Source organism: Cyanistes caeruleus, chromosome 12 (assembly GCF_971803275.1).
Source record: "Cyanistes caeruleus chromosome 12, bCyaCae1.hap1.1, whole genome shotgun sequence".
In the NCBI taxonomy this organism is placed as follows: domain Eukaryota; kingdom Metazoa; phylum Chordata; class Aves; order Passeriformes; family Paridae; genus Cyanistes; species Cyanistes caeruleus.
Genome location: NC_141712.1, coordinates 20,730,325 through 20,745,381, shown reverse-complemented (window position 1 = coordinate 20,745,381; position 15,057 = coordinate 20,730,325). Strand labels below are relative to the sequence as shown.

The following is a 15,057-nucleotide window of genomic DNA, read 5'->3' as shown; positions in this document are numbered from 1 at the left end:
TCTCCATTTTCTCAGGTTCTGGAATTACAGTGGGATTTTAAGCATTTTTCCCCATTTCAGCAGGTGAAAGCTCTGTCAGGCTGTGCAGGCAGGCACTGAGCTGTGTCTATGGAGTGCATTGGAAAACATTTCCAAATTTCCCCTCCCTCCAAATTTGCTGTGCTGGTTCCCCCTTGATTCTGTATCGGAGGTAATGGAGCTTATCCAAGAGCAGGAGCTCCGTGGGTCTCGGGGGCTCCCCTGGGAATATTTTCACTGGAGCCCTCAGAGAGATGCCTTATTGAAATTCTGTCTCTTCCTGGAATTATTTTGAGGGAAGCAGATGAGTGCTGTGGAAAAAGGTTGTCTTACTCCCAGGAGGTTTTTTCCATTCAAAAGTTGGTCTAAAGCAGAATCTAAATCTCTGATATCCTGTTACACTGCTTAGTTCTGGATCACCATAAAATCTGAATTGATGCAAGTCTGACTTGGTGTCCAAATACAACTTTTTCCCCTCAAAAAGACAGTAATGGTGAGGCAGACATTTATGGGGACATTGGCCTCTGGATTTCCTGGGATGAGACAGCAGCAGTGGCTTCTTTCCTTCTCCCTGTGAAATGGAGATTTAAGCAGAACCTTTCTACATTATTGATCAAATTTAGAAACTGAGGTGTATGAAATCATTGAATCTCAAACACATTTTTCATGGGGACCCTTGTGGGGGGCTCTGCATCTGCACAGAACTGGTTTATCCCTTCAAGGAAGCAATTCCCACCTCGCTGCTGGGGCCAGTTGGTGTTGCTGCCACATCCCAACTGCTCTGTGAAGAGTCTGTAGCTAATGTCAGTATTTTTCAGGTCACAGCCTGGGATTGTAAAGCATTTTCCATCTTCAAATACTAATTTCTGTGAAGTTACAAGATACCCTTTTATTAAGGAGGTTTGAATTATGTAATTCCCAGTTTTTTCGATGGAACGCTGGCAGGAGCTGCATGCTGTGCTCTGAATATGAAGTCCTTGATCTGTGTGTGGGTGCAGCAAGAATCACTAATTCGAGGAGGTGCTGAGGGACCCCGTGGTCAGTGTTAAGATCAGGAGTTGGTTGGGAAAATGTAGAAGTTTAAACATTTCTATATTTATTTTGGTGGGACCGTCTGCTTGCCCAGAGTTTCCAAGTTGCTTCGCGTTAACAGAAAAATAAAGTATCCAAAGTCTTGAAAGACTGAACCTGTTTTAAAGCAGAATCTGGCCACCTTGAGCACTTGAGTGGTGTTTGTGTGGCCATTTCCAGGCACAGGAGGAGCTGTGTGTGCCACGGTGCACTGCAGATGGCTCCTGTGCAGTGACCGCCAGCTCGGCAGCCTTGGAGCCTCGTCCCTGGTCAGCCCTGCAGGTTCCCAGGAGGGACAAGGGCAGTGATGATACTTTGTGAAGTGATACATTTTCATCAGCTAAAGCTAAGGAAATGGGATGGATAGATGTGTTTATTAATTATAATGTGACTTTTGGAAGTGAGGTTGGGTTTAAATTGAAATGTTGGATTCCGCGCAGCAGGAACGTTGTGTGAGTGACCCGACCACGTAGAGCCAGTGAGGCTGTGCTGGGCATCTCCCACTGGAGTATTTGCTGCATTCCTAAGTGATTTGATAACAATTTCATTAAAAAATGGTGCCACGTTCGTTGTGAAAATTACTTGGCTCACATGTGGTCGCTGTTTCAGCGTTAGGATTCTTTATGTATGTTTATGTGTGAGCCAAGGAATGAATAAATTTGCTGTATGTGGGCCAGCAAGCAGCTGTAAATAGACCTTGAAAATGGTGTATCGGTGTCCTGGGACTGATTCCTGTAGACTTTTTGTTAATTTTGTTCACAGTTGATCACAGTTGTTGCCCAGAGGAGCTGTGGCTGTCCCTGGATCCCTGGAAGTGTCCAAGGCCAGGTTGGAGCAGCCTGGGCTAGTGGAAGGTGTGGAAGGCCCATGGGAGGGGATGGAATGGGATGAACTTTGGGGTCCTTCCAATCAAACCATTCCATGATTCCGTGACAGTCACTACTGTCAGCAGGCAGCACTGCTGCCTTTCCAAACAATGTAGTTGGAAGTTCAGCTGTTTTCTCCCCCAGTTTATTCCTTATTGCTGTTGAAATGCTAATTAGTGATGTGACTGTTACTGTGGAGAAGAGGATAAAAGGAGCTGGGGAATCCTGCTGCAAAAGGTGTTGTGCATGTAGTGCCACCATGCTCCATAGGGCTGCAGTTCCCATTAGGGGATCCCTCAGTGCCCCTTGGCCATGGAAATATCCACGAGTTACCCATGTGTCTGTATCTTTACTCTTCTCAAAGTAAAATGACAGAAAACTTCTGTTTTTGTTCGTCTGGAGAAGTTTACCTGCTGCAGGATTCCTTTCTTTGCATCAGGACCCTGAGCCTTCACATCTTCCTCTGGGTTTTGGGGTTTATTTTGGCCTGTTCCTTTCCACTGACGTTCCCAAGACTTCTCTCAGCCCAGCTGGAAGCAGCTCTACCTTGGATGCAGCTGCATTGCTCATCTGGACATCCTCCCTTTGGCTTTTCACTGGGGAGTGAAGGTTTCCCAAAACAAACAAGGCTCTCCCAGGGTTCCCGATCTCCTCCGCTGTGTATCAGTCCCAGCTGGCCTCAGGGTCTCTCCTGGATGGCTCTTGGAAGGAGCCATCCTGTTGGAAAGCAGCTGTCCAGCCCCAGCTACATCACAGAAGTTGTTTGTAAAGCATAAAATTGTCACGAGCTTTGCGAGGCAAGAAATGCAGATTTTTATCACTGTAGCTGGAGCAGGGGTTGGTCACCGTGTCCCAGGTGTGCTTTGCAGTGCTTAGAGATTGGATGGAACTCTGGGGTTTTGGGGAATTTGGCACGAGCAGGATGTGGAGCTGGCAGCTCACCCTTTCACCTGTTCAAGCAGACCAGAATAACATCGCTGGCACTGGGGAAGGCCCAGTGCTCCCAGTGCTCCCAGAGCTCCCAGGGGGCTGATTTCCATACCTGTGGGTCCCTCACCATCCCACGGAGCTCCTCCAGCTTGGGAATGCTGAGGAGTGCAGGTTTTGGGCTTGGAATCTGCCAGCCCTTTCATGTGTGCCAGTTAATGAATGTAATTCCCCTTGGCCTTGGGTGCTGAGAGCTCCTGCTGGTTCCTGTCCGGCGTCAGAAATTTCACTTTGGGAATTTGGAGCTGGAAAAACATTCTTGAAAGTACAGAGAGAGCTGGTCAAAAAAAACCCAATCAAGTTAGAGGTTTGTAGTAGATCTGCTGCTATTCAGAACAAAGGTGTGCTTGAAAAGAGAGTGCTTATGGCATGGATAATTCACAGGGGTTGTTTGGGAAGGTGAATTCCTGGCCCAGGAGCTCGTTCTGGCCCTGCCTGTCTCTGGTTTCATGAGCTTCTCAGGATTTGGGGGGTGACACGCCCTCATTTGTAAATAAAATTCCTCTAAGCCCACCCAGATGGTCACAGGAACCTTGAAACAGGTGATTTTTTAAAAGAAAACATTATCAGAAAGTTATGGAAGAAGGTGGATGCTTGGCTGAGCTTCCACTCTTTCCTTTGTTCCTCTGTTTGTTCAGAGTTGTTATCAGGAAGTTTATTTGTGGATTAGGCAAGGGTTTGTACTTGGTAACCTTCATGTACTCAAATCCAGTGTGCGTGTTGTGAATAAAATTCACTTGTTTTAGTTTTCTAATGAACAAATTCCTGTGTTTTTCAGATTACACAGCGTTTTTGGGACACACCTCTGTTGGATTTTAATATATGTCCTGTGAAGAACAGCTTTCAACTATGGAATCGGTAAATATTGACTTTGCTTCTGTCCAAAATTTCTGGTTTATTCCCTCACAAGTGCTTATGTCTCTGTTGGGCTGTTTGGTTTTGCCTTTTTAAAAATGTTTTTCTTTATTTTCTGAAATTTGAAAGCAAAAATTGCAAGTTCTGTGGAATATATAAAAGGTACTAACCAAGAATATCTCGGGAGTTGTCTGCAGTTCTGAGATGTGTTTTTAATTTTAGATAATTTTGAATATAGCAAGTTTTTCTCTGACCTCAGTGAAATAAAAGTGAACTTTCCTGCGTGGGCAGTTCTAGCACAGGTTTGCCCAGCAGACTGTGCAGCTTGTTGGTGCTGCTGACTGCTGAGTATTAAATAATACCTCTTTCTTTCTCTTTGCTTTCAAAATGTCTTGAAAAAACCCAAAGTCTCTAAGTTTTCCAGTGTTACGTCTCCTTGTGATTAGCCTAATTGAAACAGATGGCACCTACATTTCATTTTGGGCAGAGAAACCTCCCAATCTGCTGAGAGTACAGTTGGATGCAATGTTAGGATTCAACTTTTTGGGAGCATTAACAGATGCAGAAATAACAGGCTGTTGTAGAGTGGAATTCAGGGGGAAAAATGCGATTTTTGCCTCTGTTTTGTGTAAGAGGGTGGGAGAGGCTGCTGCTGTCCTGGAAATCCCGGTGGTGTGGCTGGAGCTGGAGACAGGGGCTTGTTCTGGCTGGGTTTTTTTGCTGTGCTGGTGGTTTGGTGTGATGGGAGCTGAGCAGAAGCTGGGTGGGCTCAGTGCCTGTCGGGGGGGCCGTGCGGGGCTCAGGGTCACCCCCAGCATGGCCAGGAATCCTATGGAGAGGGCTCCCAGTGGATAATAGAGTGTGTGGCTCCTGCCTTGGGGCCCTGGGTCCTTGGCTGACCTCTGGGCTCAGTGGGATTATTTGTGATGAGGTTGTCAGCACGATAAAGGCTGTTGCTGGAGAGTTGCTCGATGCAGTCCAGCCCTGCTCCATCGGGTGCCTTTGCAGGCTGATAGGTGCCTTTTGTCCTGGAACTGGAGGAAAAAAACCTAAAAATTGTTGTGTTTAGCGTGGCCATGATAATTTTGAAGTATTCAGATGGAGACAAGATGTTATTTCAGCTTCCCCTGGTGAATATTAATAGCAGGAGAAGCCTTTCACAGTAAGACAAAGCAGAGCAGGCATCGGTGACTCTCCCAGTGCCCTTAGGTAATTAAAGTGTATCAGGTGTGAGTCCTTTTCCTGGCGTGTGCAGGAGCTCTGTCCTCCTTCCTGGGAGCTCTGCAGGAGCCTGAAAAACCCAGCTCAGCCCTGACATCAATTATAAATCAGGCTGGTTGCTGTTGGCTGCCTGTTTTATTTCATAGCTGGGGACAGAGGTGTTTTCTTCCAAGTTTTGGACTAAGTGGTGTTTGGCTTTTTGGATGCTTTTCAAACCAGGATAACAAAAACTTACCCAAAACTCAGGTGTATTTGCACAGCAGTGTTGGGAAGGGTTTGTTTGAAGCAAGCCAGGCTTGACAGAGTCATGGAATGGTTTGGGTTGGGAAGGACCTTAAAGCACACCATGTTCCACCCCCTGCCATGGGCTCAGTTCCCACCATCCCAGGCTGCTCCTAGCCCTGTCCAGCCTGGACTCAGACACTTGCAGGGGTGGGGGCAGCCACAGCTTCTCTGGGCAGTGGTATTTGCTGCTCTTTTTGCTGTTGGCAGCAGGAGTGGCTGCACCACACCAGGCTCGTCCTGGCCTTCGGTGTCTCCACTGACCCCAGCACCATCCCGGCCGGCTGGTGCCATCCGCGTGTTCCCGACACCTTCCCGGGGAAGCAGAGGGGTCAAGGCTTTCTCCAAGCAGCAGCTTTGCTGGTGGCTTTGGCAGTTGTGTTCCAGGGAGTTCCTAATGAATATGCAGGTGTGGGATTAAAGGGATGAATGAGGAACAGAATTGCTTTCCGAGCTGCAGCCGCGCGTTCTGACCTCCCGAGAAGGGCACGATTGTAAAGCCGAGGCCTGGAGTGGAAAAGCAATTACAATACATGCTGCCAGGATTGAATTGTCCTCGGAAAGTCAGATGCTGCAATAATGGGAGCGTTGTTTAGGTGGAACGTGACTTCACTTAACTGCTCGGTGTTTTTCTATTAATGCTCTTAAACGTGTTCACATACAGTTCTCAGGTCTTACTGCTCTGGGGGCAATGGAGCTCAGTATTCCACCAGGAAGATATTTCTCTGCAGGAAGTGTTCTTCTGAGCTTGCTGCCTTTTGTACCCCATGTGTTTCAATTCTTACCCCTTCCAGATCAGAGGGGCTGGAGGATAACCCCATGGCAGCGCAGTGTACGTTGATTCTTTAGGGTGTTGGTCATTGTGGAGCCAAGGAGAGCTTTCCAAGGGGTCCTGGCATGTGGAAGTGTTGGATTTTGGGTTGAGAAGCTGGTGTGGTGGGAGGGGAAGCCATGTACGAGGGGAATTAATAGTCTGGAAAAGCTGGGCTTGTTCAGCCTGTGAGAGAGGAGGCACTGGAGACACCTTGAGAGCTTCTTCCAGTGCCTCAAGGGACTCCAGGAGAGCTGGAGAGGGACTTTGGGCAGGGGATGGAGGGACAGGACACAGGGAATGGCTTCCCAGTGCCAGAGGGCAGGGATAGATGGGCTATGGGGAAGGAATTCCTGGCTGTGATGGTGGGCAGGCCCTGGCACAGGTGTGGCTGCCCCTGGATCCCTGGCAGTGCCCAGGGCCAGGTTGGACATTGGGGCTGGGAGCACCTGGGACAGTGGACGGTGTCCCTGCCATGGCCAGGGAGGGAATGAGATGAGCTTTGAGGTCTCTTCCAACCCAAACAATTCCATGATTCAATGCACCATTAAAGAAGCAGAGTTGTGTGGCTTGTGGGTTTGCTGACTTCTGCTGGAGCCCTTTCTCTTGGAAAAACAGAGGTTTTGGAAGCTCCATAAAGCAGCTGGGTGTCTCTCCAGGTGCGGGTTTGCCCCGAGCCTTTCACCAGAGCCAGTCTGGGTTTGTTGTGGCCCAGCCTGGGAAGGGGAGGTGGGGAACACCCCAGCTCCCACTCTGTCCTCCCTGTGTGTGAGGTGTGAGGGTCTGCACGGCCCTCAGGAGCAGGAAATGTTTGTGTGGCCGTGTTCTGCTCTCTTGGACAGCACTGAAGTGACACAGTCTAAATTTAACTTTTAAACCCGTATCTTCACCGCCAGCAGAGGTTAAGCAGAGGTGGCTTAACTGTGAGCCTGGAGTTCTTTGTGGGTCAAACAAGCCTTGAGTTTTTGGACAGAAAACCCTGCTGAGACCTACAGGAAAGAGCTTTAAATCCTTCCCCCTGTCCCCGTGAAAAAGCTGCTTTTTCAACTGTAATCTCAGCACAAGCATTTGCTTTGAGTGGTTGAATTGCTGCTTTTACAGTTCTCTGTATTTTCCTAGAATTTGTTAAATTGCCAACGTTATTCACATGGCACTTTTGGCAGGTGCCACCTACATGCCCTCAATTTGAAGGTACCTTTCAGGAGCAGTGTAGGTAGGGAGGCTCCTCTCTTGCATGTCAGATGTTGGAGAGCGCAGCACTTCCATTAATTCACTTTCCGTGACCTTTCCACTGCTAATAAGCCAAGCTGGAGCACAATCCAGCACCTTAATGAACAGACCTGAGCTGAGCAGGGGCTGCTTTGAAAAATGTCTCGCTTGACTTGTTCGTTGGGTGTAATTTTGGTCCATTTATTCACCCTGGCACAGATGGGAGTTCTTGGTGAGAGCAACCCCCAACCAAATATAGCCCTTTTTCTCCTTCCTTTAGTGTTTAGAACTAGAGAAAACCATGTCAATAACTGCTTAAAAAGAAGCAAAATGGTTGGTTGGGCTTTTTCTCTGAATCTATTTGATTTTGAATAATTTTGTTCTCTGAGGGGCTATATTGTGACCAGAAAAATCCTCATTTTTAGAAGAAATACACTTTTGAGTTAGGATTTTGTAGATTTGTATCAGCTAATGTAATGTACACTGAAAAATGCACATTTGTGGGTTGTGATTTTATAGATTAATATCAACATGTAATGTACACTTAAAAATCACGGTTGCATTTAGGAACTAGTTCATTAAAGCAAGCAGACAGTGCACAGGATCATCATTTCCAGTTATTGCCAGCCTGTTATGTCATGGAGAAATACTCCTGAGCCAGGGTTACTCAGGGAGGCTGGGTTTTTTGGGAAGGGATCTGTAGGTTTCTTGACCGGTTCCTGCTTCCATTGTTGTGCAACAGTGTTCCTGGGTGTGACTTATTGGGAAAGTAAAAGTGCTGGGGGGGCAGGTTGAAGGTTTTATTTATTTATGGGTGTTCCACAGAGCGCTCTTGAAAGTTGTGGCCTCCGCCCTGAGGAAGTGACACTGGCTGGGGAGTGAAGTGGCAGCGTGACACACGATATGGCTGCAATCCCTTGTTTTCCAGAGGTGCCCATCATGGTGTGATTAAGTGCAGATGATGCTCTTGGCAGCTGGAGGGGTGCAAGATGTTCCCACCTCTGGAAACACGGGCCCATGGGGAGGACCAGGCTCTCTTACACTTCTGGAACGAAGCTTGGGATATTCTTGTTCCCTCCCCTTTTGGGTAGGTAAAGGTGACCCTAAGGTTTTGATGTTCAAATCCTCAAAAACTCAAATCCTGAGATCTTTAAGTGAGGGGAGTGGTTTTGTGTTCAGGGAGTTCATCCCTGCTGAGGGAGATGCTTCAGTGGCTTGGGCATCTTTAGTGGGGCTGTGGGTGGGACAGTCATTGTCCAAGGAACAGGTCAGCTGCTGGACACCCTGCGAGGTGGGAATTGTGGCTCAGAGGTGTTCAGTAACAGCAGACCCAGAGTGTGAATTTATGGAAGCCTTGTACAGAAGGTGATTTGGCTGAGCCACCCAAGTGTCTGACACAGACAGGGAGGTGCAGCCTGGTCCTGGTTCTGTCGTACATGCAGGGAAAAGTGGGAAATGGTTATTGCAGGCAAAAGCAGAAGTGATGGATCTGCTTCACTGATAGCTCTTGGGAGGGGACTCCTGACCAAACCAGGAACCAGTTCTGAAAAATAAGTCTAAAATGTTGGATTGCCCCATCCCTGGAAGTGTTTGAAGTGAGGCTGGATGGAGCCTGGAGCAGCCTGGTCTTGTGGAGGGTCTCCCTGCCCATGGCAGGGCTGGGATGAGCTTTAAGGTCCCTTCCCACCCAAAGCATTCTGTAGTTCCGTGCTGAGTGTGGAGATGGGGAGCAGGCATTAGCAATGTTTCTGTTTCCTTGGCTAAATCCTTGGCAGAGTTTTGATTTTGGAACAACGGGAAAACAAGGGCTGAGCTTTGCTGGCTCAGCCTGATTTCCTGGCTGAACAAAATGCTTGAGGACTCACTCAGGTGTTCCAGCAGTTTGGGTTTTTTGCTACTGGGTGTTATCCCTGTTTTGTGGTGGTTTGCTGGACTTCTCCAGAATCCAAAACTGAATTGAGTTTAGCAAGTTACTGCTTCAAGGAGTGTTTTGATCTTGGGTTGTGACTGGACAGGCTGATTGTTTCCAGTTGCAGGAGCTGGGAGAGGGGAGGCTTTGGGTGTTTTGCAGGAACTTGTGGACATGAAGGGAGTGAGGGGTCGTGGGCTGTGCCCACCATGGCAGAGACTCCCAGGGGCTGGAATTCCCAGAACTGCTCCCTGTGCCTGGATGTTTTGGGAAGCTGACACGCCTGGCTTTGGCCTCAGAAGTGGCTTTGGGTTGGTGGACAAACACTGAGAGCTCTGCTTTCCCTCAGAGCTGTTTCATCCCTCGCCTGCCTTCCCCTTCCACAGCCCTGGCTGGTCCCAGAGCGGGCAGATGGCTGCAGGAGCCGCCTCGGGTGTTTTGGGAAGGCACAGCCCTGGGGTGAGGGCAGAGCAGCAGCAGAGAGGAAAGTGGAGTTCTGGAGCTGTGGGACTGGCTGAGCCTTGGCTCTTCCCCCCAGAGCAGCGTCTCAGCTGCGACGTTTTTAACTCTTGAATTTGGAACAGACTTAGCAGCTCACCTTTGGGGGTGGGAGCTTGGGAGGTTGTCAATACTATTGCCTGGAACCATCTGTTCCTACCACTAAGTAGCTGCAAAAATCAGTAATTCATTCCCTTTTTTTTTTGTTCATTTTTTATTTTTTATTTTTTTGGAGGAGCTCGGGTGTAAATCTTCTGCCTTGTTATTTTTATGGGCTCCTTGTGGAAGACAAGCATCTCCACGGCGCTGGAACTGATGTTCTGGGTTTAATCTTTCATCTAAATTTATTTGAAATTGAAATCCCTGTCGTTATCGATATTAGAGGTTACTTTGGAGCACAGCAGCTATTTCTGGGGAACTGGGTGCATGGGGCTCCCTTATCAGGCAGGAATGTGCTTGTGTAACGTCACTTTTCTGGATGAACCTCTTGCCGAGGAGCGGGGACAGCAGCCGTGCCGACGGGTTATTTTGGGAAATCGCCACTGTAAATGGATGCTGTGTTTGCTTTTGCAAGGAAAATTGGTCATGGAGTCCTATTTTTCATTTATTTTTGCCCCAGTGGGCCGTAGTGGTGGTTGTGGTGGTGATTCTCATGGAGCAGTCACGGGAACACCAAAACCAGCATTGATTATAGGACAGGCACAGAGCACTGCAGATATCCTGAGTTATCCCAGGCTGAGATTTCACTCCTAGGCTTAAACTGCAAAATCAAGATGAGCTGCTAGCATGTAACCATGTTAGTGTTTGGGGCAGGAGGTCCCAGGGACTGGTGGTGTTTTCATTGCCGGTGCTGACACCAGGGAAACTTGGTCCTGGTGTCCCTGCCCATGGCAGGGGGTGGAGATGAGCTTTAAGGTCCCTTCCAATCCAAAACACTCCATAATTCCACAGCTTTCCTGCCTGAGGGCTGGTGTTTGTTGGAGATTTTACACTTTTCCTTGCTGTGTCACCAGACCTGAGTTTTCCAGGTGTTTGTTTGGTGGTTATCTAAACTCCAGAGTGAATGCCTGAGGGTTCTGTTGGGCTGATGTCCAGTTCTCCCAGCACTGCACCGATGGCAGAAGTTGGGTTTTATCTGATCTGAAAGAACAGTGGTTGGATTTTGATGGAGTTTGTGTGTCTGGACTCATCCTAGCACACGATAACGTGAAAATACAGCCGTCAATTCCTTGTGTACCCTTAGAAAATGTTAATGCTTTCAGGCTTCAGAGGATTTGAGGAAAAGTTGTAGTTCAAAAGTTGTCATGTGCCTTGCAGGGGGGCCTGGGCTCCATGGGGCAGAGCCAGGTGGTTTTCAGAGCACATTCCCAGTGTGAGTCCTTGATTTCCCTGCCCAACATTTAACCTTAATTCTGAATTTCCTGGAGGTCTCGACGCCCGGTTTGTTTTGCAGTTTGGTGGAAGATGGGAGGGCTGTAGAACTGGATGTATTCACCAGCTTGGAGGTGACAAATACTCAAAAGAATTAGAAAACAGAGGAGCTGGTCAGCTTGATGGATGTGAGTGGGTATGATGGGAGGAGTTCTCTGATTCTGATATCCTCTGATTCATTGTTATCCTTTTATATGATTTTTCAGCTGTTGAACAGTACAAGGATTCAGAGGTCAGCATTGAATAGCTCTGGTTATTCTCTGCTGGTCCTAAACTTATTGCTGGTGTCATGTGAGAAATACACTTTCTTTTTATGTTGCACAGTCAGAAGAAAATTATTTTGTTGTCTTCAGTAGTTTTTACCTCATTCTTGTAGTCTTGCCAATATCCTGTAGTTGTTTTTTGCAGGAAGCCTTTCAGCATTCTCTTAATTGGAATTAACTTTTGTAAGAGAAATGCACGTTTGGGTCGAAGATAATGTAGGAAATAAATATTCAGGGAAATTTATTTTAAGTTAGTGGAAAGACGTTCATTGGAGAGCTTTGCTTTGGAACTGTGACTTTGGCGAGGTTTAAGGAGGGGTTTATGGTAATAATAGAGGAATAAACCAACTCTGCTCCTGAGTCCTGTCTGTGAATTCCTGTGGAAGGGCAGCTCTGATCTCTGCTCTGGTGACCAGGGGTGTCCTGGGCAGGAGCTGGACTGGATAATCCTTGTGGGTCCCTTCCCACTCAGGATATCCCATGATTATCCGATTCTCTGATTATTTTGAGTAACCTTAGAGACTGGTAGAGAGTCTACTTGTTATTGTCTGGTAAATTATGTTCATTAACGTAATTACACAGTTTTAATGCTACATGGAAGTTACATGGAGTCAAAATCAAATAGCAACAGGTAGTAAATAATTGGGCAAAATAAAAACAAGAAAACAAATAATGAGGAAAAATAATCATGTATTCTTTTCCTGTCACCAGTCGGGGCTGCAGCTGGATGTAGCAGCTGCCCAGTCCTGAATCCTTTCTTCCTCTCATTTTTAATGCTGCTTTTACAACAGTCTGAAGGAAATCTCTGTCTAAACCAACTGGTAGCAGCTCCTCTGGGCTTTGCCTTTGGCAAGGTGTCACACAGCTGAATTCTCCTTCCTTTGCTGAATTCTCCTCTCTTTCTCCTTGCAGCGTTTGGTTATTTAGTGCTATAAGGGGAACCTGAATATATGAATTTAGCCAAACCCTCGAGTATATAAAGTAGAGAAACTTCCCTCATTCCCTTGACCTCAAGCTTGCTGAGGTAGGAAAGCATTTAAAACACCCACAGCTCTGTGTGCACATGCAGATGTATTTTTAAATGTCCCCTACTTGAAGGTCATCCACAATTCCAGCTGAAGAGCAGTTTGGATTTCCTGTAGCTGGAAGCCGTCCTTGGGGCTGATTCCCGTGGTGTGCAGGGAGTGTGGGACCCCAGGGGAGGTTTTCATCCCGGGGGGCTTTGGACCTGTCCGTGTAGAGCAAGTCCAGAGGGGGCCACGGAGCTGGAACCAGGCTGGGAGAGCTGGGGGTGTTCACTGGAGAAGCTCCAGGGAGAGCTCAGAGCCCCTTCTGGGCCTGAAGGGGCTCCAGGAGAGCTGGAGAGGGACTGGGGACAAGGGATGGAGGGACAGGACACAGGGAATGGCTCCCAGTGCCAAAGGGCAGGGTTAGGTGGGATATTGGGAAGGAATTGTTCCCTGTGAGGGTGGGGAGGCCCTGGCACAGGGTGCCCACAGAACTTGTGGCTGTTCCATCCCTGGAAGCATCCAGGACCAGGCTGGAAGCGTTTTGGAGCAAGCTGGGACAGTGGAAGGTGTCCTATGGCAGGAGGTGGAATGAGGTGGGCTTTAAGACCCCTTCCATTCAAACCATTCCCTTCCCACCCAAACCACTCCATGGCTCCATGAGAGGAATGTGGATGAACATCTCTGCCCACAGGAGCCTTCAGAGCTGCTTCATCTCTTTCCATCCTCGTGAGAGGGCTCTGGGCTTGGAGCTGGTTCCGTGTGAGCCCAGGCCACCATGAGACACAGGATTAATTAGATCTTCAGATAACTGCAGCAGTGAGCTGGGCATAACAACAGCATGGAATTCCAGGGATGTGTTCTTGGCCCAAGCAGTTATTCCTCAGTGTCTCATTCCCAAGCGCCCCTGGGCTCTGGAGCAAAAGGACAGTGAACAAAAAAGCTCAGCTTTGATGGTTTGTGCACTAACAGCTGCCAGTGAAGTGATGAGCTGTGGGTTTGATCACCTCTTGGTGGTGTCTTCTGGTGCTTCTGTCTATAATTTGGATACCTCCAGGACACTGCCCTAGGCTGAGACTGACCCCTTTGTAATGCTGAATTAAATAATTATAATAAAGTAGGAAAATTACCCTCTAATAAAATGATTTTCTGTGCTGTCACCATACAAATTGTATGGTTTTGAGCAGGGACACAGCTTATTTAGGAATCCTGTGCTGCCACTGATGCCTCTGCCCTGAAGGATGTGGTGGCTTTAAGGTCAGGTGTCACTTTAAAGTGAATATTTTTGTGAGTGAAACATCAGGTTAAAAAAAAATCATCTCCCTGTGCTGAGCTTCCTTTGCTCACAGAAATAGTTTCTGTATTAATATTTAATTTACAGTAGCTCCAAGGAATGAAGAAAGTCCTGGACTCTGTGTTTTTCTAGTCCTTAATACATTTCTTTGGAACAACTCTGGGATATAAACAAGGAGGACAGAGTGTCCTGGGCAAAGGAGTGAGACAGTTTGTGTTAAAACCATAAGTGTTCATGGCTTTAACATCGGAATGTTCAGCATTAAGGATCCATCAGGTACCTTGGAGTAGCCCTAGTTCCCAACTGCTCTTTTTCAGCCTTTTTTTCTCCTGGGATTCTTCATGGCTTTAGCCCTTGATGCAGATTTAGATGTTTTTATTCCTGAAAACCTCCTGTTCCTGATGCTGCCAGCACAGAGCTGTGCTCCAGCTCAGGAGAAAGTGGGTTCAGAATTCCAGACACGCTCCTGGCACGGCTTCAATTAAAAGGTGTTGAAAGAGGCTGGATTTTGCAATTTTGCAAAGTTGGAATTTTTGTTCCTGTTAAAACCTTGGGGATCCCTGGGAAAGGAGCTTGATCCTGGCTTTTTTTTCTGCTGGGTGAGGAAGAATTTATACCGTCATCCCCCTGCTTTGACCCAGTTATGAAACCCTTGCCTGTAAAATTATTAATTTGGGGACTCTCAGCCATTCCAGTGTGAGAATTCAAGCAGTGGGAGTTTTCCTGGAGAGCCACCTCCAGTTTAGCCATTAAAAGCTGGTGATAAATCCGATGAACTTAGTAAAATATATATTGCAGTGTGCCATGAACCTTCTTCATTACTCTGGAATTAATCAATGACTTGGACTACTTTTTCCCCCTGCTCAGGCATACTTTCACAAGGTATAATTAAAATAAAAAAAGCTCCAGTTTTCCTTTTTGTTCAACTCTGCTGTTGTTGAACTATGTGTGGTTTGGACTTCAGCCCTCCAGAATGTTGGCAGAAGTTCTTGTCTGGAAAGAAATGGTAATCCTTTTGGGGTTGAAAAACGGGGAAGGAAAGATCGCTGTAGCAGGGATGATTTCAGGCAGAATAAGTAATTTTACACACACACACACACATATATATAATGTGCACTAAGGTTTGTGTGATTTTATATAGATATTTGTAATTTTGGTGGTTTTATGTCAGATTTGCTGATTTTTAGTTTATTGTAGCCATTCCTATTTTTAAACTTTTTATATGAAGCTTAATGGAGTAGCTAAAGTTGCATATGGAAATTGCTGCAATTTCAGTATTGCATTTTAATTCAGATGAGGTGATAAAAAAGTGACCTAAACCTCTTTCTTTATTTG

At 47.1% G+C, this 15,057-nt stretch overlaps 1 protein-coding gene across 2 annotated transcripts in view; it reads left to right on the top strand.

Moving 5' to 3' along the window:
- The window catches only part of ANKRD11 (ankyrin repeat domain 11), a 127,835-nt gene that overhangs the window by 18,546 nt on the left and 94,232 nt on the right, over positions 1–15,057 (top strand). For both annotated transcript variants that reach the window (XM_086847947.1, XM_023934453.2), the window contains exon 2: positions 3,721–3,800. The gene's annotated coding sequence lies outside the window, so the exon portion shown is untranslated. The remainder of the gene's footprint in view (positions 1–3,720; positions 3,801–15,057) is intronic.